Source organism: Amblyraja radiata, chromosome 2 (genome assembly GCF_010909765.2).
Source record: "Amblyraja radiata isolate CabotCenter1 chromosome 2, sAmbRad1.1.pri, whole genome shotgun sequence".
Taxonomy (NCBI): Eukaryota; Metazoa; Chordata; class Chondrichthyes; order Rajiformes; family Rajidae; genus Amblyraja; species Amblyraja radiata.
This window is the reverse complement of record NC_045957.1, coordinates 32,144,351-32,167,730: the sequence shown is the minus strand read 5'-3', so window position 1 is coordinate 32,167,730 and position 23,380 is coordinate 32,144,351.

Sequence of the window (23,380 nt, the reverse complement as noted above, 5' to 3'; positions counted from 1 at the left end):
GTAAGTTTCAATGAGCCCCCCTCACCCTCTATTGTAACCATGCTCCCAATCCTTTATGTTGGAATCCTCCTGTGAATTTTTCAATGTCTGATTTAGGCAGACAAACTACAGTCACTGCTGGTCACATAAGCAAAAAATATTAATCCAAATATGATTTTGGACTTATAGTTAGCCAAAGGCAAGCAGTGAGTGAATTTGTGGCATTACCTTGGTTTTGAATTATTTCATTCTTTGCTTATGTTTGATTCCTCTGTTCTCAGAAATATCCTGCCTAGGATATATTCATTGGGAGAGTGTAATTGCTCATTTCAGCCTAGGATAATAAATAAGGCTGAGAACTGCGCACGGCATGAGTCCAGTGATTCATCCCTTAATCCAGTGTCAAACAGAACTACAGCACTTCATCTCCTTTGCTGCTGTGTTAACTGCAGAATGGAGGGGACAATATAATAATGGTACTTTTCGAACTCAGAATAAATCCCTGACATTTCGCAAACAAATGAACATGGTCAGCGGAGTGAGGGGGGTGGTTAAGTCTGCGGGAAAGCGTAGCTTTCTTTCAATCTGGCTTTCATAGACACAGTGAAAAAGTGAGTGTGCTTGTCTGAGCTTAATGTCAATGGAACCTCAGGATCCCTGCAGTCTTTGCTCAACTAATAGTATTCAATTCTTCTTTGGTTGCAATAAGTGAGATATATCTCTCTTGTGTGGCTGGCATCTTCATTGGGAGAAGTATTTGTTACAGCAGGACGGCACAGTGGCGCAGGGGTAGTGTAGCTACCTCACACTGCCAGAGACCCAGGTTTGATCCTGACTACAGGTCCTGTCTGTGTGGAGTCTGCACGCTCTCCCTGTCACTGAGTGGGTTTTCTCTGGGTGCTCCGGTTTCCGCACACAATCCAAAGATGTGCAGGTTTGTAGGTTGATTGGCTTCTGTAAATTGTCCCTAGTGCATAGGATAGAACTTGTGTATGGGTGATCGCTGGTCAGCATGGACACAGTGGGCCAAATAACCTGTTTCCACATTGTATCTCTAAACTAAACTAAACTAAACACTACTCCTGATACAAGCTGTGAGTTTAAATCCAACATAGATTCATGAGCGAGTCTTATGCTGACTCATGAGTCCTAAGGCCAGCACCACTTAGTCCTGATGGTCAGAAGTCCATCGCAAAGAAGTGATCATGGTAGGACATGTGCTGGGTGCAACACAGCAGTCAAAGAGATCAAGGGTATTAAAGTGAAGGTGCAGGATATTAAATCTGCAGAATTTTGGAGAGTTCCCACGCCTGCGTTATAGGTGAAACACAAAATGATCGATGCCAGCGGGTCAGGCAGCTGCTGTGGAGGGAATGGAGAGACAACATTATGGGTCGGGACCCTTCCTCAGACTGAAGAAGGGTCCCGACCCAAAACATTGTCTGTTCATTCCCGTCACAGATGCTGCCTGACTGCTGAGATATTCCAGTACTTTGTGTTTTGCTCAAGATTCCAGCATCTGCAGTTCCCTGTGTTTCCATGCATTCCAGCTGGTGTCGAGTGAACGCCTGCATACACACCCAAAACATCACATCGTACATTTTGTAAGGAGAGTTTTGGGCTCATTCCTACCCTGCCCCACCCCCCTGCCCACTTCAACCTATGCACTTGCCCCTGAGTATGGCACATCGCACTGGTGTAGTACTGAGAGCACAGTTGTGAGTCCGTGTACACTGACCAATTAATGCAGAGCGAGCAATCTCTTTGCACCCGCTTTATACCAATGTGGCCCAAGGCTGCTTATTGTGGAGGCACCATGACAGGCCTTTAATCTTCAGCCATGTACGGAAACGGCTGCCACATTGTGCCGAAGATAAACAAAGCAAAATTCAACCCAAATGCATACATTCTTGCCTCCCAGGCTCTGTCCCGTCCCACTCAAGATGACATGACCTCAACCCATCCATTTGAGGAGTTTCCCACTTCAGATCGAGTTTCAATCGTGGACATGTGGTTAGAAATACTAAGTGTTTTACTTTATTCAATTCTGAGATCTACTACAGTCTGTTGCAGATTTGATGTTGAAACAGAATATATAGTCTTTGTCTGTAAATAGTCCTAGTTATATAAGACATCACATATACAAATCTATTTTAATTCTTTTGGCTTCATGAAGACAGCATTTCTTTCAGACTCACTTGTTGGTTCATTTTGTGTTGAATAGCCTAATGCTCGCTTCTTATTGATCTTTCCTTTTATTCAATAAATGATCTGCTTTATTTCATAAAATAGAACCAATTTTATTTGCTCGATAAAGTCCGAATTCGCGGTCAGTGTCAGCTATCGACAATTAGCCATGGGTGCAGCTGGGTCATTTTCAGTGCTTTCCAGTTCCACATGCTGTTGTACAACCAGCTTAGAGTCATTGAGTCAGAGTCATACAGCATGGAAACAGGCCTTCAACCCAACTTGCCCACACTGACCAACATGTCCCATCTACACTAGTCCCTCCTGCCTGTGTTTGGCCAATATCCCTCTAAACCTATCCTATCCATGTACCTGTCTAAATGTTTCTTAAACATTGCAATATTGCCTGCCTCAACTACCTCCTTTGGCAGCTGGTTCCATATAACCCACCACCCTTTGTATGAAAAAGGTACCCCTCAAATTCCTTTTAAATCTTTCCCTCCTTCTTAAACCTATGTCCTCTGGTTCTCAATTCCCCTACTCTGGGCAAGAGACTTTGTGCGTCCACCCGATCGATTCCTCTCATAATATTAGACACCTCTATTAGATCACCCTTCATCTTCCTGCGCTCCAAGGAATAGAATCTCAGCCTGCACAACCTCTCCCTGTAGCTCAGACCCTCGAGTCCTGGCAACATTGTCGTAAAATGATAGACTTGTTATTTTTCCTAAGAATTACTCATGTATCATGGCCAGGCATCCATGAGCATTTCAATTATATTTTGAGTGCATTCTTCATTCACACTGGGATGAAAAAGAAGCAGTAATTATTTTCTGCTGTTGACCTATGATGTCTTTATCAGATCATCCATCCACTATACATAATGTCAAACCCATTTCCAATGGGACCAAATATTAGACACAAAATATTTTAATGATAAACACCGAACTGAACCAAAGAAGGATGTTAAATCTTTGATATTATTTTCTAAATAAAAGTAATTCAATTATTTCCTGAAGTACACAGATACAATCATCAATTTTGCACAGTTTTGATCATCGGATAGGATTTCCATAATTTTTTAATGGTGGCACAATGGTGCAACAGTAGAGTTGCTGCCTACAGCGCCGGAGCCCGGTTTCAATCCTGACCGCGTGTGCTGCCTGTACGGAGTTTGTACATTCTCCTTGTGCAAGGATTTTCTCCGGGTCCTCCGGTTTCCTCCCACATTCCAAAGACCTGCATGTTTGTAGGTTACTCGGCTTCTGTCTATTGTATCCCTAGTGTATCGGATGCAAAGGTGGGATAACATAAAATTGGAGTACAGGTCGGCGTGGACTCGGTGGGCCAGGCAGCCTGTTTCCATGCTGTATCTTTAAACTAAACTAAACTAATTCAAACATTTTGTGAGCATATTCAGCAAATTCTGCAAGAGCTTCAAAAGATAGAACATAAATACATCTTCAGTTTGGCACGGTTTAGAACATCAGATTGGATTTTCATCATTTTCATGGGGTGGGCAGTTTGAGACTTGGCAGTATTTCAACAATATTACCTACTGGCCTCTGTTCAGGGAAACCTAACATCACCCTGGAACACCTTTGTGACCATCGTGATGTCTGGATCTACCCAGTAATGCTGGGTCATTCAGCAGCTGCTGCTTCACCTACTTCGTTTTAATTTATAACTATTTACTTGTACATATAACAATAAAATATACAGAATATTTTGTGCTACCTCTTAAAAAAAAATACCTGAAATGAAGAATTGTTTGTGAAGTGGTGGAAACTGGAACGGAGACTGGCACCACTTCAACTTTTACTGCAGGGGAATTTTACTTGCAAAAAATGTTACTTAATCAGCCGAAGGGCCAACTTAAAATCGCTGAGGGGAAATTTATCAGTTTAGTTTAGTTTATTATTGTCACATGTACTAAGTTTTTTTCTTGCGTGCTCTTCAGTCAGCGAAAATACTTTTATGATTACAATCAAGCCGTCCACCATGTACAGAAACAGGATAAAGGGTATAATGTGTAGGAAGGAACAGCAGAGATAGACACAATATGCTGGAGTAATTCAGCGGGACAGGCAGCATCTCTGGAGTGAAGGAGTGGGTGACGTTTCGGGTCGAGACCCTTCTTCAGACTTAATGCAAGAATGTTAAGTCCAAAATGGTTTGGGCTGTGTCCACAACTCTCTGCAATTTCTTGCCGTCTTGGATGGAACTGTTCCCAAACCATGCTGTGATGCATCCTGATAAAATGCTTTCTGTGGTGCATCTGTAGAAGTATCCAGTGGATATAAACATAGAAAAGCCTGGCTTGATGACAGGCAAGGATTAGAAAGGGCAGTCCATGCTTAACTAACTGGCTGGAGGGTTTCCAACATTATACTAATCTCATTGAGGGTGCTATTGACATACATTGTCGGAAAGCATTTTAATACAATTCTGAGTCGAGGTAGTGCCCAGAACCACAACTTGCATTAATAGACTGTCTTTAATGTCATTGTACATTATGCGAAGTATCAACAAATGAAAATTGACACTAAACTAAATAGCAGATAACTGAGTCTTTAGTAGGTTTCCAAAGACTGGGCAGAATTCCTTAGTCAGGTAACTGAGGGGTGATAGAAGTGGGGGAGGATGCACAAAATTGTGTTGAATGTGAAAAGCTGTGGATTTGATGAATTAAGCAGTGTGTATCAGTAGACAACTAGATAAAAGACAATGACTGTTTTGTTGCTTTATACAGTATTGCAAAACCATAAGCTGGATAGAATTGGTCTTGAGAGGTTGAATCATTAAAGATGATAGCAGAACTCCGAGAGCCACTGTTATAGAGGAAAGTAAAATCAACTTTGTTCTCCCTGAAAGAACGTTGTGATGTCTAGCAGAGGCTGTCAGAACAGAAGGGAATTGATTAGCTGAACTCAAGCAATGACTACAAAGGTTACAAAAGCTTTGAAAATTAGCAGTAAATAAAAGGAGACAGTGAAGTCACAAACACATTCAATAAGTTACCAGGCAATTGAAGCAAATAATATAAATTGAGAGATTTAAATGAAAGTCACTTTCATAAAGCAGAAATGTGGGGATTGACTCTCTGTGGGAGAGCTGGGAAGAGTCAAGGCTTTCAAAACAAAATTGTATGGTCACTTGGAGGCAGGGAATCGAGGAAAAGAATGAGAGAATTGAACTGAACCTCTTCCTGGACCTGATGAGCTGGGATCCTTCTTTTCTAGGAGGAATCATAGCTCAATCTCCCACAAATGGTTTGTCTCTGCCTTTCCTTACACATTGTACACTTCCTTGGATGGCACAGCGCAGCGGTAGAGTTGTTGCCTTACAGCACCAAAAATCCAGGCTCGATCCTGACTACAGGTGCTCCCTATACGGAGTTTGTACCTTTCCCCGGTGGCCTGCGTGGGTCTTCTCTGGGAGCTCTGGTTTCCTCCCACACTCCAAAGACGTACAGGTTTGTAGGCTAATTGGCTTTGTATAAATGTAAATTGTCCCCAGTGTGTGTAGGATAGTGTTAGTGTGCGGGGGTCGCTGGTCGGCACAGACTCGGTGGGCCGAAGGGCCTGTTTCCATGCAGTATCTCTAAACTAAACTAAAAAAAATCAACAAACTGCTAATATATAGAACATAGAACCTTACAGCACAGGAACAACCCCTTCAGTGCACAATATGCACACCAAATATGACGGTGAGTTAAACTAATCTCCTTTGCCTGCATATGATGCAAATCCCTCCCTTCCCTGTATATCTATGTGCCGATCCGATAATTTCTTAAATGCCACTATCGTATCTGCCTCCCTGGCTGCGCAAATCAAGGCACCCACCACTCTCTGTGTAAAAAAGGTTCCCCTGCATATCGCCTTTAAAATTTTCCCTCTCACCTTAAAGCTATGCCCTCTTGTCTGACATTTAGGTTGAGGAATCGATTTATTATTATTATATGCACCGAGGTACAGTGAAAACTTTTATTTTGCATGCTATCCCATCAGATTCGGTAATACTGAACATAAATACAATCAAGTCAAACTCAAGCACAATAGGAGAGCAATGGGGAAGTTACAGAGTGCAGAATATAGTTCTCTGCATTGTAGTGCATCAGTTCCATAGACAAAGTCCAATGTGGGCAGAGGTGAATCAGACAGTGCCCCAGCTTATAGAAGGACTGTTCAGAAGCCTGATAACAGGGGGGAAGAAGCTGTTCCTGAGTCTGATAGTGCACACCTTCAAGCTTCTGTATCATTTTTTCTGATGGGAGCAGGAAGAAGAAGGAATTACTTGGGTGGAACTTTGATTAAGTTGGCTGCTTTGCCAAGGCAGCTCGACTTGTGAATTCAGTGGTCTGTGTGATGGACTGGGCTACATCTACAACTCTCTGCAGTCTCTTGCGATCTAACCAAGCTGTGATGCAACAAGACAGTACGCTTTCTATGGTGCATCTGTAGAAGTTTGTAAGAGTCATTGGAGACATGCTGAATTTCCTCAGTCTATTAAGGAAGTAGAGGTGATGGTGTGCCATCCTGGCTGTCACTTCAACACAGTTGGTCCACGCCAGGTTGTTCGTATGTTAATACCAAGGAACCTAATGCCCCTGTCCCACTTAGGAAACCTGAACGGAAACCTCTGGAGACTTTGCGCCCCACCCAAGGTTTCCGTGCGGTTCCCGGAGGTTTTTGTCAGTCTCCCTACCTGCATCCACTACCTGCAACCTCCGGCAACCACCTGCAACCTCCGGGAACCACATGGAAACCTTGGGTGGGGCGCAAAGTCTCCAGAGGTTTCCGTTCAGGTTTCCTAAGTGGGACAGGGGCATAAAGCTCTCAACTATCTCCATGCTGAGAAAAACATTCTAACATTCCATCAAGTTTCCCCTCAGCCTCCGATGCTCCAGAGAAATCAATCCAAGTATGTCCAAGTTTGTCTGAAGAAGGGTCCCGACCCGAAATGTCACCCATCCTTTTTCTCCAGAGATGCTGCCTGACCCACTGAGTTACTCCAGCACTTTGTGTCTGTCCAAGTTTGTCCAACCTCTCCTTATAGCTAATACGCTTTCATCCAGGCAGCATTCTTGTAAAACTCACAAACCTATTGATTATTAATAATAACCATATAACCATATAACAATTACAGCACGGAAACAGGCCATCTCGACCCTTCTAGTCCGTGCCGATCACGTATTCTCCCCTAGTCCCATATACCTGCGCTCAGACCATAACCCTCCATTCATTTCCCGTCCATATAACTATCCAATTTATTTTTAAATGATAAAAACGAACCTGCCTCCACCACCTTCCCTGGAAGCTCATTCCACACAGCCACCACTCTCTGAGTAAAGAAGTTCCCCCTCATGTTACCCCTAAACTTCTGTCCCTTAAATAATCCCTTTGAAATAATATTCATTTCAAATTATTATTATTTCTTGATTTACTGCAATGTCTTTCCAACGCTTACAACCCTTGCTGCGCCGTATTACGGGTCCATGTGAAAATACATGTTAGAGCCGCAATCATGAAAATAAATCAAATCAACAACTGCAGACATGATTGCATCTGCTGGGAAAACGTTGATGGAAAGATGGAAGATAATAGCAAGTGGGCTCTTAGTCCAGCTAAAAGCACACTATATGGATGACGCATTGACCAAGTGTCAGCCAGGTCAAAGGTGTGGTTATTATTGTCTGTAATTCTATATAATAGCAAGCCGTTGCTCTTCCCTGAGCGGTGTGAGCAGTGGACACTGAATGGGAAACGTCAGCAACTTCTACCGCAGCTTTGTGCCTTTTCAATTACTTTCCTCAGCAGTTTTTCTCTGTCACCTTTCTCCCGTTATTTACTTGAAAAGATTTGACTCTTTGTTGGGCTTAAGCTCGGCAGGCATGGGGGGGGGGGCATTCGGCGCTGTCTCTCAGCGGTCATTATAAATGTATGATCCCTTAACAGTGAGCGCTGGCAGCCCATTCAATCACGAGGCTTCCTGGCCGGCCCAATGCTGTCCTCCATGGCGTGGCCTCCCATGCTGGTTGCCAGGCAACCATCAGAAAGAAGGAATCCAGGCTTATTTTCTCTCTCTCTCTCTCTCCCCTCCCCACCCCTCCTCCCCTCTCCCAGCAGGGTTGCTGCTGGATAATGATCAGGATTGAGGTATTGGTAGCTTTTCCATTGCCACCCACCCTGAGATTTCCTTGGGTTAAATCAATTCACAACAAATTGGGTGAATTTACAAACATGAGAAGCAGGAATAGGCCATATCTTGTCTGCTTGTGGCAGCCCCTCATCCCTTGACGTCCTTAACAACTAATCATCAATGGATATTTTTAAGGCAGAGATAGATAGATTCTTGATTCGTATGGGTATCAGGGGTTATGGGGGGAAGGCAGGAGAATGGGGGTGAGGGGAAGAGTTAGATTAGCCATGATTAAATGGCAGAGTAGACTTGATGGGCCAAATGGCCTAATTCTGCTCCTATCACTTATGAACTGATCTCCTGACACCTGGTATGAATGGCTCAGACTCTGAAATCCTCTTGTCCTGACTGGCCTAATCCTTACTTTAACCCCTGTCCCTGGACATTTCCTAGCAGAGGAAATATAAACTTTGAATCTACTCTAACAGGCGCCTTAAAAATGGGAAGGGGGTGTGAGTATGTACATGTGTGTTTACATGTATGTGTGTGTGTGTGTGCATGCATGGATGTATGTGCGGATTTTGGGGAAATATAATTCCTGTGGGCTTTGATAAGTTAGATGCAGAGCTGATGTTTTATGCTGGTTGAAGAACCAAGAGTCACAGTTAAAATGTGGAAACAAGGAACTACAGATGCTGGTTTACCAAATTGACACCAACCTCTGGAGTAACTTGGCGGGTCAGGCAGCATCCATGGAGAACATGGATAGGTGACGCTTTGTGTCGGGACCCTTCTTCAGACCGATTGTGGGGGGTGGAGGAAGAAAGCTAGAAGAGAGAGGGGGAGCAGTGAGAGAGGGTCTTGCAGAACTCTCGTTGGAGAGAGGAGAAGAACTTCTTCAAAGTCATCATACTTTGAGGAGATTTTGCAGCGAGCAGTCAAAATGTAGAAACAAGGGACGACAAGTGCTGGTTTCCAGAAAAAGGCACAAAGTGCTGGAGTAACTCAGCGGGTCAGGCAGCATCCCTGGAGAACATGGATCAGTGACGCTTCGGGTTGGGACCCTTCTTCAGGCTGGTTTTGGGTAGTGGGGGGAAGAAAGCATGAAGTGAGGAGGGGAGCAATGAGATGGTGTCTCACAGAACTCTCGTCGAAGAGAGGAGGAGAACTTGAATGAAAGCATGGGCTTGGACATTCAGGACAGAGACGGGAAGAAATACCTTCACCAAAGGGGAAGCGAATGTTTGGAATTCTCTATCCATGAGATTTGTGGAGGCTCGGTCACTAAGTATACTCAGAGCAACGATTTGAGTTTTTACATTTTTAGTTATCAAGGCATATGTGGCTAAATGTGGGATAATGGGGGGGGCCATGCTAGAAGATCAGCTGAGCCGGCATGAAGGGTGGAATGGCCTGCTCCTGCTTTTGTTTCATACGTCTCACGGCACTGAGGTTCTTGCTGACAATGCACAGCCGGGGATGGGGGTAAAGGGACATTTAAATTAACATTCTATTGAAGCAAAGATAGAATTTAAAGTATGACTGACTGGAAAACTAGATTGTCTTTGAAAACACGCCTTTAAATACCTGTAAGGGAAGGCATTCTGCCACTGTAATCAGGCCTTACATGACCCTGGACCGCCTTGCCAACACTTAACTGTCACTAAAATAGCGGAGTAATCTATTCCGTCCAAAGGTGATGCAGGATAACATGCCACAAACATCACAGTCCCATATAATAAATAAAAGACAACAACGCCGTGCCTCAAAGAGAATCTATCAGAGACAAGATGAAAATAAGATTGGGAAATAAATGACTGTTTAAAAAAAAAAGAGGAATAATTTCCCATTTTCTATTCTGCTAACATCAGGTTTTGAACTCACACACAGAATCCACATGATGAAAGGCAATTCCTCTTAGGTTAAAGCCAAAGCCTTTTTCACCAAATTAAAATGCATTATTAAAAAATATTTTTTAAATAGATTATTTTTAGCAGTGTGATTGATTCATACAGCAGAGACACAGCTGTAATTTTCGGCAGCCTATATAAGAGCCACTGTACAAGTAATTCCCTATTTTTAAACACGTTGCTGGTTGATGCCATTTTACGTGCTATAATTGATCTTCCATCAGCTTTATCACAAAAACTCTTTGTAGTTCCTTGTCCGTATATCGGGAATATGTGTCTGAATTGCTGTACATCTTTTAATATCTTGGATCACTGGAGCCAAGAATTTGGAGATGGCCAAAAGGAACCAAGCCAAATAGTAAATAACACTTGCCAGAATATTTGCCCCATCTGCACTGTCAATTTATTTCATTAAAAAGAGAGAAAATGCTGCAAGAGTCAAGAGCCCGTACTTGCCATATATACATACCAACAATGGAATGATTAAATTCTTACTTGCAGCAGATTAACAGCAGAAGAAAAGCAGCTAAAAACATCCAGTACTAAAAATCAGAATCAAAGGATAAGCCGTGCAGGAAGGAACTGCAGATGCTGGTTTACACCGAAGAAAGACACAGAATGATGGAGTAACTCAGTGAGTAAGGTAGCATCTCAGGAGAAAAGGAACTGAAGAAGGGTCTCGACCCAAAACGTCGCCTATTCCTTTTCTCCAGAGATGCTGCCTGACCCGCAGAGTTATTCCAGCATTTTGTGTCTATCAAAGTATAAATTGTCGTGAATACTCATCGGATCAGACAGCATCTCTGAAGAGCGAAACAAGAGTTCATGTATCAGGTCAATGATGCTTCAATGGAATGGACTGCAGACATTAGAAATCTGATTGAAAAACAAAAAACGCTGAAAATTCACCAAGCAGTATCTCTGAAGAAGGACATGGTCAATGACAAACCAAGTGGAGAGAATCAAGGCCCGTACAAAGAGAAGCCAGGACCTGGAGTAATTAGGGCAATGTACACCATTAGCCATAATATAATCCTGTAGGGTCAAAACAAGGCAGTGTAAATGATTGATTATACCTTTTAAATTGCTGACATTGAAAAGATGGGCCGATATGCCTCATTTTGTGCTTTATAATTTCATGCATGGAGTTGAATGCTACCTTATTAATTTATTCATCCACAGGGAAGAAGCTTATCCTGATTTGATTGCCTTAAAGTGAATCCACCTTACAGAACAGGAGGTGCTGGAGGTCTCAAGATGCTTAAAGACAGATAGATCCCCAACATGATCAAGCCTATCCTCGGTCACTGTGGGAAGTTGGGGGAGTAAATGTGAGGCCCCAGGCAGAGATATTTGTATCATTGACTGCCACAGAGGTGCTGGAAGACTGGAACTTAAGGTGCTGAAGAAATGTTGCACCTTAAAGGGCCTGTCCCACTTGGCCGTCATTCGCGCGCCATTTATGCGACCTGCTAGCGTGTGGGTAGCGCGTGTGGGTAGCGCGGGTAGCGCGGGACCGTCGCATGGAGTGGTGTGAAGGAGTGTGGAGTGGCGTGGAGGAGTGTGGACTTCGTCCTGCACTAAATCTTTGCGCGCCACTGGCCTGTCGCGTAACTTACGGCCAAAGTGGGACAGGCCCAAGACCCTGGCGCGGCGCAACGTCTCACCTCCAACAGCAGCAGAAGCAGGCAAACGATCGTCGAACCCGATCCGGATCCGCCCCCACTCCTACTCCCAGAGCGGGGCCAAGACGATTGGAGATAGACACAAAATGCTGGGTGACGTTTCAGGTCGAGACCCTTCAGACTGAAGAAGAGTCTCGACCCGAAACATCATCCATTCCTTCTCTCCAGAGATGCTGCCGGTCCTGCTGAGTTACTCCTGCATTTTGTGTCTATCTTCATTAGCTTTCTTCACTGCCTGCTGTACCTGCACACCAACCTTCAGTGACTAGTGTACAAGGACACTCAGGTCTCGCTGCACCTCCCCCTTACCTAACCTAACCCCATTGAGATAATAATCTGCCCTCTTGTTTTTGCTACCAAAGTGGATAACCTCACATTTATCTATATTATACTGCATCTGCCATGTATCTGCCCACTCACTCAACCTGTCCAGGTCACCCTGCAACCTCCTAACATCCTCTTCATAGTTCACACTGCCACCCAGTTTTGTGTCATCTGCAAACTTGCTATCGAACATAGGAAAGGTTTAGAAGCAAACGGGCCAGGCACAGGCACGTGGGACTAGCTAGGTTAGACATTTTGGTTGGCATATGTGAATTAGGCCAAAGGTCCTGTTTTCGTGCTGTGTAGTTATCTGGCTCTATGACTCAATGGATGTAGTAAGCACACACTATACCACAGGTGCATTAAGTGCATTAGGTATATTGACCTTAGAGAGACATTTCAGAAGATGTGTTCATGACACATTTGCTACTATATTACGCCTATAGTGCGTAAGATTGTAGACATATTGCTACCCATTATGTGAAATTGGTGAGTATGGAAGCTTTTAAATTCTCATTCAAAAGATGAGTTGTTCTTCCTCATGTTTACGTTTACCTTCTTCCTGGCAGTTCAAGGGTGAGTATAAGATTGGCCAGAGACCAGAAGCTTAGGGTTACACTTTTGGACTGATTAGAGGATCACTCTATTCTGCCACTCAACATTTTATACGTCATCCATCATGTCACCCACTCAGCCTCTTACACTCCCGAGAAACAATCCAAATTAGTCCAACTCTCCTCATAGCTGATTCCCTCTAATTCCGGCAATATCCTGGTGATCTCTTCTGCACCCTCCCAGAAGCCTCCACATTCTTCCTGTATTGGGATGATCAGAACTGCATGTAATACTCCAAATGAGGCCTAACCAAAGTTTTATAAAGCAGGAACATGACTTCTTGACTCTTACCCTCGATGCTCTGATCGACGAAGGCAAGCACACAATCACCTTTGAGGAAGTCTCATAAAAGACAATGAAATACTGGAGAAATTGTAGTCTTCTGGTGTATTCCACAGTGAGTTTAGACTTTAGACTCAGGTTCCATAAATGCTACCCATTTACTTTATTTTAGGCTTTAGAGATACAGCATGGAAACAGGCCCTTCTGCCCACAGAGTCCGGGCCAGCAAGCAATCACCCCATACACGAGCACTATCCTACTCACTAGGGACCATTTTTACAGAAGCCAATTAACCAACAAACCTTTGGAGTGTGGAAGGAAACCGGAGCACTCCGAGAAAACCTATGTGGTCACGAGGAGAATGTACACACTCCGTACAAACTGCACCCGTAGTCAGGATTGAACCCGGGGTCTGGCGATGTAAGGCAGCAACTCTGCCATTGTGCCACCCAAAGTAGCATGGGTATCTGCTGGAATATGTGTCTCCTAATTTGCCTTAGGATATTGATTTCTGATATGTTTAGTCTCTTGCCTCCTCAAGAGGATTATGGTGGTCTTGGTTGCTAAAATGATTCCAGAGCTGACAACTTTCAGCTGCCTTTTTCAAAGTTTGAGGCTGTCATTTTCAATCATTTACAACTCCACTCTGTAGTCCAGTTTCTGCCAATCCCATCCACTCCTTCCCTTTATCCCATATCAGTAGGTATGCTTTAAACAGTGGTGCAGCTGGCAGAACCACTGCCTCACAGCCCCAGAGACCCGGGTTTGAACCTGACCTCGGGTGCTTTCCGTGTGGAGTTTGCATGTTCTCCCTAAGACCATGTGAGTTTCATCCGGGTGCTCCGGTTTCCTGCCATATTCCAAAGACGTGTGGATTTGTAGATTAAAGGGCTGCTGCAAATTGCTCCTCATGTGTAGGAAATGGATGAGAAAGTAGAATAACGCAGAACTCGTGTGAACAGGTTGTTGTGGACCTAATGGGCTGAACTAAACTTCAATCCCTAACTCTCATCACCTTTAAAAACCTTAAAACCCCCATTTTTAATCAAGCTTTTAGATTAAGCTCTTAGTCATCTCAGAAACAGGCTCTTCGGCCCAGCTTGCCCATGTCAGCCAAGATGCCCCATCTACACTAGTCCCCCCTGCCCGCGTTTGGCCCATATCCCTCTAAACCTTTCCAATCCATGTACCTGTCTAAATGTCTTTTAAATGTTGCTATAGTACCTGCCTCAGCTAGCTCCTCTGCCAGCTCATTGTACATACCCACCACCATCTTAGTCACTCTTTGGCTCAGTACCCATCTCTCTTAGATCACAGTGAAGAGCGCTTGATGATGTTCTATGTTCCATTTTAGGTTCTTTTAGACCACATTGCTGTTGATGTTTACAGCCCCAGGGACGCACGTTTTTTCAATAGCTTTGTCTTCCAATTTCCAAAGGCAACCAATACCTGTGCAAACCTGAACTTACGTGCAGATGTAATGAAATCAGTCAACTCAAGGGTATGCATTAAGCAAAGTTGAGAGAGCATATAATAGTAATAATAATGGATGGGATTTATATAGCGCCTTTCTAATACTCAAGGCGCTTTACATCGCATTATTCATTCACTCCTCAGTCACACTCGGTGGTGGTAAGCTACTTCTGTAGCCACAGCTGCCCTGGGGCAGACTGACGGAAGCGTGGCTGCCATTCTGCGCCTACGGCCCCTCCGACCACCACCAATCACTCACACACACACACCCAATCACTCACACACACACACACATTCACACACAGGCAAAGGTGGGTGAAGTGTCTTGCCCAAGGACACAACGACAGTACACACTCCAAGCGGGATTCGAACCGGCCACCTTCAGGTTGCCAACCGAACACTTAGCCCATTGTGCCATCTGTCGTCCCAATATAGCATTCAAAATAGGATTTGGTGATGGTCTCAATATAAATGAGTGAATCTAACTGGTATTAAACCTCTGTGTGCATTTTAAGAACCATTCACAAATCCTACATTGGGACATCAGGCTGATTTGTTAAGAATGCTGAAACCTCACCATTCCCATGGTTATCACAGACTATATTGAATTTTGATATAGATAACCCCAGGAACAGCTAATATTATTAAATTTACGCTTACTACGGCTTAAATCCAGACACCTGATAGTCGTTTCTTTCCTGAACACAGAAAATGTTATTAACATTTTATATAATTTGCCTCCATTAAAGATCTAGAATATTTTTAACAGCAAAGATAATTTCTTTCAATTATTAGATATATATTTTAATACTCCCGCTAACATTTATCCAAGTGTTAATAAATCGTGGAGGAGTTGGTTACTCAATGACACTAACATTATGATTAACATCCAGTTCTCTCATTAGTTGGTATTTTTAATGTAGACTTTTAACTGCATTTTAAATACCATCCCTTTTAACACTTACTTTCATAAACATGGGAAAAGGATGATAGATATACATTATATATTTAGGCTGTAAAGTATCACGTTGCCTCAGATCTAACAAACCATAAATAAGTTGCATTATTATCAAGGGACTCCCCTTCATAAAAGTCAGACTGGAGTCATTGTATGCAGTAACAAAATAATATTTAGCAACATGTAAACAGAAGGTTCAATAAGAACGCCTCTTTGCAATAAATCAGCTCTGCATCAACTTTGCTTCTAAACATAATCCCTCAGTCCCATAGACTTGGGTTTGCATCCACTGTCCAATTGTTTCCCTTGTAACATTTGCCATTTTCGTTTTAACTTCACATTTTATATTTATGTATTTGCAAAGTTGAGTCGTAGATAGATACAGTACAAAAATAGGCCCTTTGGCCCGTCGAGTCCGTACTGTCCTTCACCGACCATTTAAACCAATCCTGAATTCATCGTAGATCCAAAGAACTGCCAATGCTGGTTAATACACAGGACACAGTGGCGCAGCAACGCCAGAGACCCTGGTTCAATTCTGACAACGTGTTTGTACACGGTTCTGACAGGGTTTGTACACCTATCCATGTTCATGAAATGTATCCATTTATGTGGACAATGTATCCATGAAATGTCAGCTATCCATGTTCTCCAGGGATGCTGCCTGACCCGCTGAATTACTTCAGCAATTTGGGTCCTGAATTAATCCTATTTTTTCTTCTCCCTCCATTCTCCTCAACTCTCCCTAGATTCCACCGGTCAGTTACACATCAGGGACAATTTATAGTAACCTGAACTGCACATATTTTTCCAAATGTGACTGAACCAAAGTCTTATTGTTAAGTGTAAGAAGGAACTGCAGATGCGGGTTTGAACCGAAGATAGACACAAAAAGCCGGAGTAACTCAGCGGGACAGACAGCATCTCTGGGGAGAAGGAATGAGAGACGTTTCGGGTCAAAAATTAAAAGATGCCGATAATATTTTGAACGGAGTGGAACACGTTGACAACCAAAAAAAGAGAGCGGGTAGAAATTCTCACTAACCATTTGAGAATATCTTAAAAATTTGATAGATTTGCTGACTTTGAGGTCATCAATGGACATCGGTTTAGTGCAGGGAAAATGTGAGTTACTGAGGGGAAATTATCTTATTGAATGGTGGAATGGTGGAATAAGCATGAACAACTGAAAACCCTTCTCCTCCCTCTACTTCATTTGTTGTTTAGTATAGTTTAGTTTAGACATACAGCATGGAAACAGGCCCTTCAGCCCAGGGGGCCCGTGCTAACCAACGACCACCCACATGTTCTATGCTATCCCAGTTTCGCACCCTACACACTAGGGGCAATTTACAGAAGCCAAATAACCTACAAATTTACATCTTTGGGATGTGGGAGGAAAAGGGAGCACCCGGAGAGAACACACATGGTCACAGGGAAAATGTACATACTCAATGCAGTCAGCAAGCGTAGTCAGGATCAAAGCCAAGGTTCTCACGCTGTAAGGCAGCAACTCTATCACTGTGCCACCGTGCCATCATTCCATCGCAAACTCACGAGGTCAAAAGCAAATACAAAATTAGCATGAGGCGGACTATCTACTCCCTTTGAGTTGGCAATTATAATATTTAGAAACATAGAAAATAGGTGCAGGAGTAGGCCATTCGGCCCGTTGAGCCAGCACCGCCATTCAATATGATCATGGCCGATCATCCAAAATCAGTACCCACTTCCTGCTTTCTCCCCATATCCCTTGATTCTGTAAGACCTAAGAGCTAAATCTAACTCTCTCTCAATGTGAAATCAGAATGCTAAAACGGTGATGCCCACATACAAAAATAAAACTAACGTTGTTAAAAAAAAAACCATAGTTTGCATTGTTTGAGAACTGCCTGCTTGCAAGAATTTCAAGGTAGGATTCTGATCTCTTGCGTCATCAGTTTGATCCATCAGATATCTTCACAGCTGCACTTCACTGGCAGTGTAATGTGGCTGGGGAACTTTGTCAATGTGTGCCTTTCTCCCATTGTTAGCTTTACTGTGCTCCTCACGGTCTCACAGAGACACTTATTGCCGTTTAGTTGAAGTCATTGCCTCAGCCGAGCAATGGAGCAGAAGACATATGCTGCACTGCTGCAACACCCTTGTCAGAACATTTCCTGCAGATGCTTTGGATTCATTCCAGTCGGAAGACTACAGCGGGGACCCAATTGTCTTTTTATATCGTAGATGTGGTTATACTTAATTGATGTGGAGTCAATTTGGAAGCACATCAACGTACTATAGCACTTTAATTCAAGTGATTACCAAGCGCATTAAACTTTGAAGTGAGAAATCTCTCTGTGAAGCTGCCTGACTCTCACTGAGGTCAACCTGGGTGCAGGATAACTTCCTATCCAGATCAGGCACTCATTTTCTACTGAGTTTGCTGTTAGTCTGCCACAATGGCAGACACAAGGGCTTAGCTATGGTCCGCATATCGCAGCTACTGCAACCTGCAAAAAAAACGAAGGTTTTGTCACTTTTATACTTTAGACTTTGGAGATACAATGCAGAAACAGGCCCTTCAGCCCACTGAGTCCGTACTGCCCAGCGCACACTAGCACTATCCTACACACTAGGAACGACATACAATTTTACTGAAGCCAATTAACCTACAAACCTGTACGTCTTTGGAGTGTGGGAGGAAACCGGAGCATCCCGATGAAACCCACCCACAGGGAGACCACATCAAACTCCCGTACAGACCTGTAGTCAGGATCGAACCCGGCGCTCTAAGGCAGCAACTCTGCCACTGCGCTGCTGTGCCGCCCTTGATTAACCTATTTCAACTCTACAAAAACTGGGTGTAAAGTCTCTCTGAGATTCTTACAGACGTTCTAAATTGATAAACAATTTGTTTGAAAGACCCGTTGTGGATTTCAAAAATGCAATATCTCAACATGAATCCTTCCAAGAAAGCAGAAAGGTTTACTGCGATGGGATATTTGTTCGGGGGCTAATTTTAAAGGATAAATTCACTGACTGAAGTACTGTCGCAAAATCGTTACAATTATCAAGGATGATATCTGCACATTAGTTGGCGCCTCCAAGCTTCCCTTTGTTCCTATGTTTTAATCTTTAAACTAGCTTCCCAGAGATAACTTCAGAGCAAGCGTTTTGTACAGAAACACTGTCTTTAGTTAATGTGTCACCCACAAATCTTGAGCTCTTGTTTTTTTGTGAAACCTCACTGTAGTTGAAACTTTATTATGTCATTCAGCTGAAAAATCTATAAAAGAAAGAGTCTGGGCAACAGTGAGTTGTAAATGTAATGTCTGGCCAGTCAGACATTTACATTTACACTTTAGACTTTAGAGACACAGCATGGAAACAGTCCCTTCGGCCCATCTTTCCCACCAGCGAGCACCCCGTACCCTAGTTCTATCCTATGCACTACGGAGCTTCTTGGAGAAAACCCACGCGGCCACAGGGAAAACGTGCAAGCTCCACAAAGACAGCGCCCCTGGTCAGGATCAAACCCAGGTCTCTGGCACTGTAAGGCAGCAACTGTGCTACTGCACTACTGTGCCGCTTAATTTCTTGATTTCTTCACACTAAAATGCCCTTTTCCATCTCTGTAAATGAATCACACTTAGTGCTGAAAATATCAGACACGTTTGTTAGCTCCCAAACTATGTGACCCATGTGCTAACTCTCACCAAGTCTTGTTTGCCTAACAATTCCATGTTCCCTGATCTACAGTGGGTCACCAATAATGCATGCTGAAAGGACCAGTGGCGCTGATGAGAGAGAGAGAGAGAGAGAGAGAGAGAGAGATGTAATCAGCACATGTGTTTAGTTTAATTTAGTTTATTGTCATGTGTACCGAGGTACACTGTTGTGTGCTAACCAGTCAGTGGAAAAACTATATATGATTACATTCCAGCCGTCCACAGTGTACAGGTTCAGGATTAAAGGAATAACGTTTAGTGCAAGATAAAGTCCAGTAAAGTCCGATTATAGATAGTCTGAGGGTCTTCAATGAGGTAGATGGTAGCACAGGACAGCTCTCTAGTTGTTGGTAGGATGGGTCAGTTGCCTGATAACAGCTGTGAAGAAACTGTCCCTGAATCTGTATAACCCGATGCTGTGTTTTGGATTTAAGGACTTGGCCACTGGATGGACCTCTCTTAGCTCCAACTGCAGAGTTGTCACTGTCACTAGCTGAGCTTAAGCTGGAGACTTGCTTGAGCAATCAGCAGTTATATCATTAGTCCGCTGAGCTCAGACGGGCCTGCTTCAGAAAACAAGTATCACTTCCAGCCCAGCCATGTGGGTTGAAGGTTCAATTGAAAATCACTTCAACCTGCATTTCCAGCAACCTGAGAGTCATTAGGAAGAATTAGCTTACAGCACTGATGTAAGTTGACATCTAAGGAAGGCTGGTAGAGGCTCGGTGGTGTATTACTGCATAGTAAGTCCTACCAACCTGGCACTCACAAATAGAGCAGGAAAACGCACCTTCCTTGCAGTCAGTATGAATTCTATTTGTTGATTGATTGAGAGATACATGTTTGGCCTGCCGTGGTGTCTGTCTGCTCTGGAATTGTCCTATTCTCTTCCAAATGCAAATAAATTCTATCCTGAAGAAATCTCTCCAACAGCTTCATGAGGCTGATACTGAACGACATTGGCTACACTCCAGGCTTTAGTTTAGTTTAGTTTAATTTAATTTAGTTTAGAGATACAGCGCAGAAACAGGCCCCCTCGGCCCATCGAGTCCGCACTGACCAGTGATCACCCCGCACACTAGCACTATCCCACACACAGGCGACAATTTACAATTTTTACAGAAGTCATTTAACCTACAAACCTGTACATTGTTGGAATGTGGGAGGAAACGGGAGCACCAGGGGAAAACCCACACAGGTCACGGAGAGAATGTACAAATGCTGTACAGACAGCACCCGTGGTCAGAATCGAACCTGGCTCTTTGGCGCTGTAAGGCAGCAACTCAAACGCTGGACCACCCTGCTGCCCTCTGGGACCATATCTGTGGCTAGAGAGGATATAAAGATTTTAGTCAAGGCCCCAAATGTATTGAAGAGCTCAAAATGGGGCTAAGAGCAAAGACTCGCCACACAGGATTGAACTGTCTACTGAGACAGATCCCCAGAGCTGTAGAGTGATTAATGATGGCAGAACCATAGCAGAAATTGGTCTAGAGGAGATTCAAGCTGCACTACTTTTGAGACAAGATTACAGAACTTTGTCAAGGGCAGTAACACAAAAAGGATAGTGTCTGATTAGTCACTCATTCAATGCCCAGGCTGATAATCAATTCTCAGTGAAAATGAATGTCAAACTGCAACAGATAATACTTCACTCTGCCTCCCTCGACAAGTTTCAACTTCATTACAGACAATCTAAACAGCTATTACACTACTACTACAAGGTTGACTATTGGCATTTCACCTTGTAGTGGATTGTAACATCTCCTTGACCCACACACATGTGGTTCATCAAGTAATGCTCAACATTTAGATCTAAACTAATGATTGGCACTGTTTTTGATAATGTGGGCTAAAATCTGTCTAACTTTCATGGGCCACTCTAAGGTTGGCTGAATATAACTTTCTTTACCTTAGACTTTAGACTTCCGAGAAACAGCGTGGAAACAGGCGAGTCCATGCTGACCAGCGATCACCTCGTACACCAGCACTATCCTGCACACTAGGGACAATTTACCATTTTACCTAAGTCAATTTTACCTACAAACCTGTACGCCTTTGGAGTGTGGGAGGAAGTCAGAGCACCCAGAAACAGAACACGCGGTCACAGGGAGAACGTACAAACTCCGTACAGTCAGCACCTGTAATCAGGATTGAACCTGGGTCTCTGGAGCTGTAAGGCAGCAATTCCACCGCTGTGCCACTGCACCAAAGCTAGTAGAGCTGCTGCCTCCAAGCTCCAGTGACTTCTAATCAATCCTGACATCTGGTGTCACAGGGAACCACAGATGCTGGAATCTTGAGTAAAACCCAAAGTGCTGGAGCAATTCTGAAGAGTTTGGAACAATACATCTGAAACGTCACCTGTCCATGCCCACTAAAGATGCTGCCTAACCTGCAGAGTTACTCTGACTTCTGGTGCTGTCTGTATAGAGTTTCCATGTTCGCACTGTAGCAATGTGGGCTTCCTTCGAATGCCATAGAGTTGTACGGCATTTAAAAAGGCCCTTCAGCCCAATACATTCATGTCAAGATATTTGCCCATCTACACAAATTAGCACAGTATCCGTCTATGCTTTGCCTATTTAAACATCTTGTCTAAATGCCTCTTAGACATAGTAATGATATCAGTGTCCACCACTTACTCTGGCAGCGCATTCCAGATATCAGCACTCTCTGTGTAAAAGACTTTGTCCTTAAATCCCCTTTAAAATGTCTTCCTCGCATCTTAAACCTGTTTGTTTATACATATAACATGGAAGACATGATTTGGACTATCAACACCTCTCACCATTTTGTAAAATAATAAAATTAATAAAATTATAATATTTCATAAAATATAAATGTAAACATTATAAATTACATAACTTCCACCCACATCTGTTGACGGGAGAGGATGGTTGGTTGGTTGTCCACTGTAACTTGTTCCAGGTGCGATGGGTGGTAGATATGTTGGGAATATGGGGAGAATTGGATCTAAGGAAAAGTAGTGGGGATTGATATTGCACTGTGAACCTACAGACTCAATGGGCGTCTTCTAAACCCACATCACCTGTGCCCAACCATCACTTGCCAAGCTTTGGTCCACCCCCACCACTCTTTTCCAACTTTCTCCCCCTATTACAATCAGTCTAAAGAAAGATCCTGATCAGAAACATCGTCTGACTATTTCCTCGACAGATGTTGCCTGAGTTACTCCAGCACCTAGAGTTAAGACTCAATATTGCTGCATCTGCTATTCCTAGTGTCTCCTTCTAGGTTGAGAGGAAATTTGTATGTTAACAGAAATGGAACATATACATATACTTGCTCCAGGGTGATACAGACCAGAGGACATAGGTTCAAAGTGAGGGGGGGAAAGATTTCATAGAAACCTGAGGGGTTATTTCTTTACACAAATGGTGGTGGGTGTATGGAATGAGCTGCCTGAGGAGGTAGTTGAGGCAGAAACACTAAGGGGCAGAAAACGCTGGTGGGTGTTGTGTACAGGCCACCTAACAGTAGTAGTGAAGTTGGAGATGGTATCAAACAGGAAATTAGAAATGCGTGCGACAAAGGCAAAACCGTTATAATGGGTGACTTCAATCTACATATAGATTGGGTGAATCAAATTGGCAGGGGTGCTGAGGAAGAGGATTTTTTGGAATGTATGCGGGATAGTTATCTAAATCAACATGTAGAGGAACCAACGAGAGAGCAGGCTATTTTAGACTGGGTATTGAGTAATGAGGAAGGGTTAGTTAGCAGTCTTGTTGTACGTGCCCCCTTGGGCAAGAGTGACCATAATATGGTTGAGTTCTTCATTAGGATGGAGAGTGACATTGTTAATTCAGAAACAATGGTTCTGAACTTAAAGAAAGGTAACTTTGAGGGTATGAGACGTGAATTAGCCAAGATTGACTGGCAATTAATTCTAAAAGGGTTGACGGTGGATATGCAATGGAAGACATTTAAAGACTGCATGGATGAACTACAAAAATTGTTCATCCCAGTTTGGCAAAAGAATAAATCAGGGAAGGTAGTGCATCCGTGGATAACAAGGGAAATCAGGGATAGTATCAAAGCGAAGGATGATGCGTACAAATTAGCCAGAAAAAGCAGCATACCGGAGGA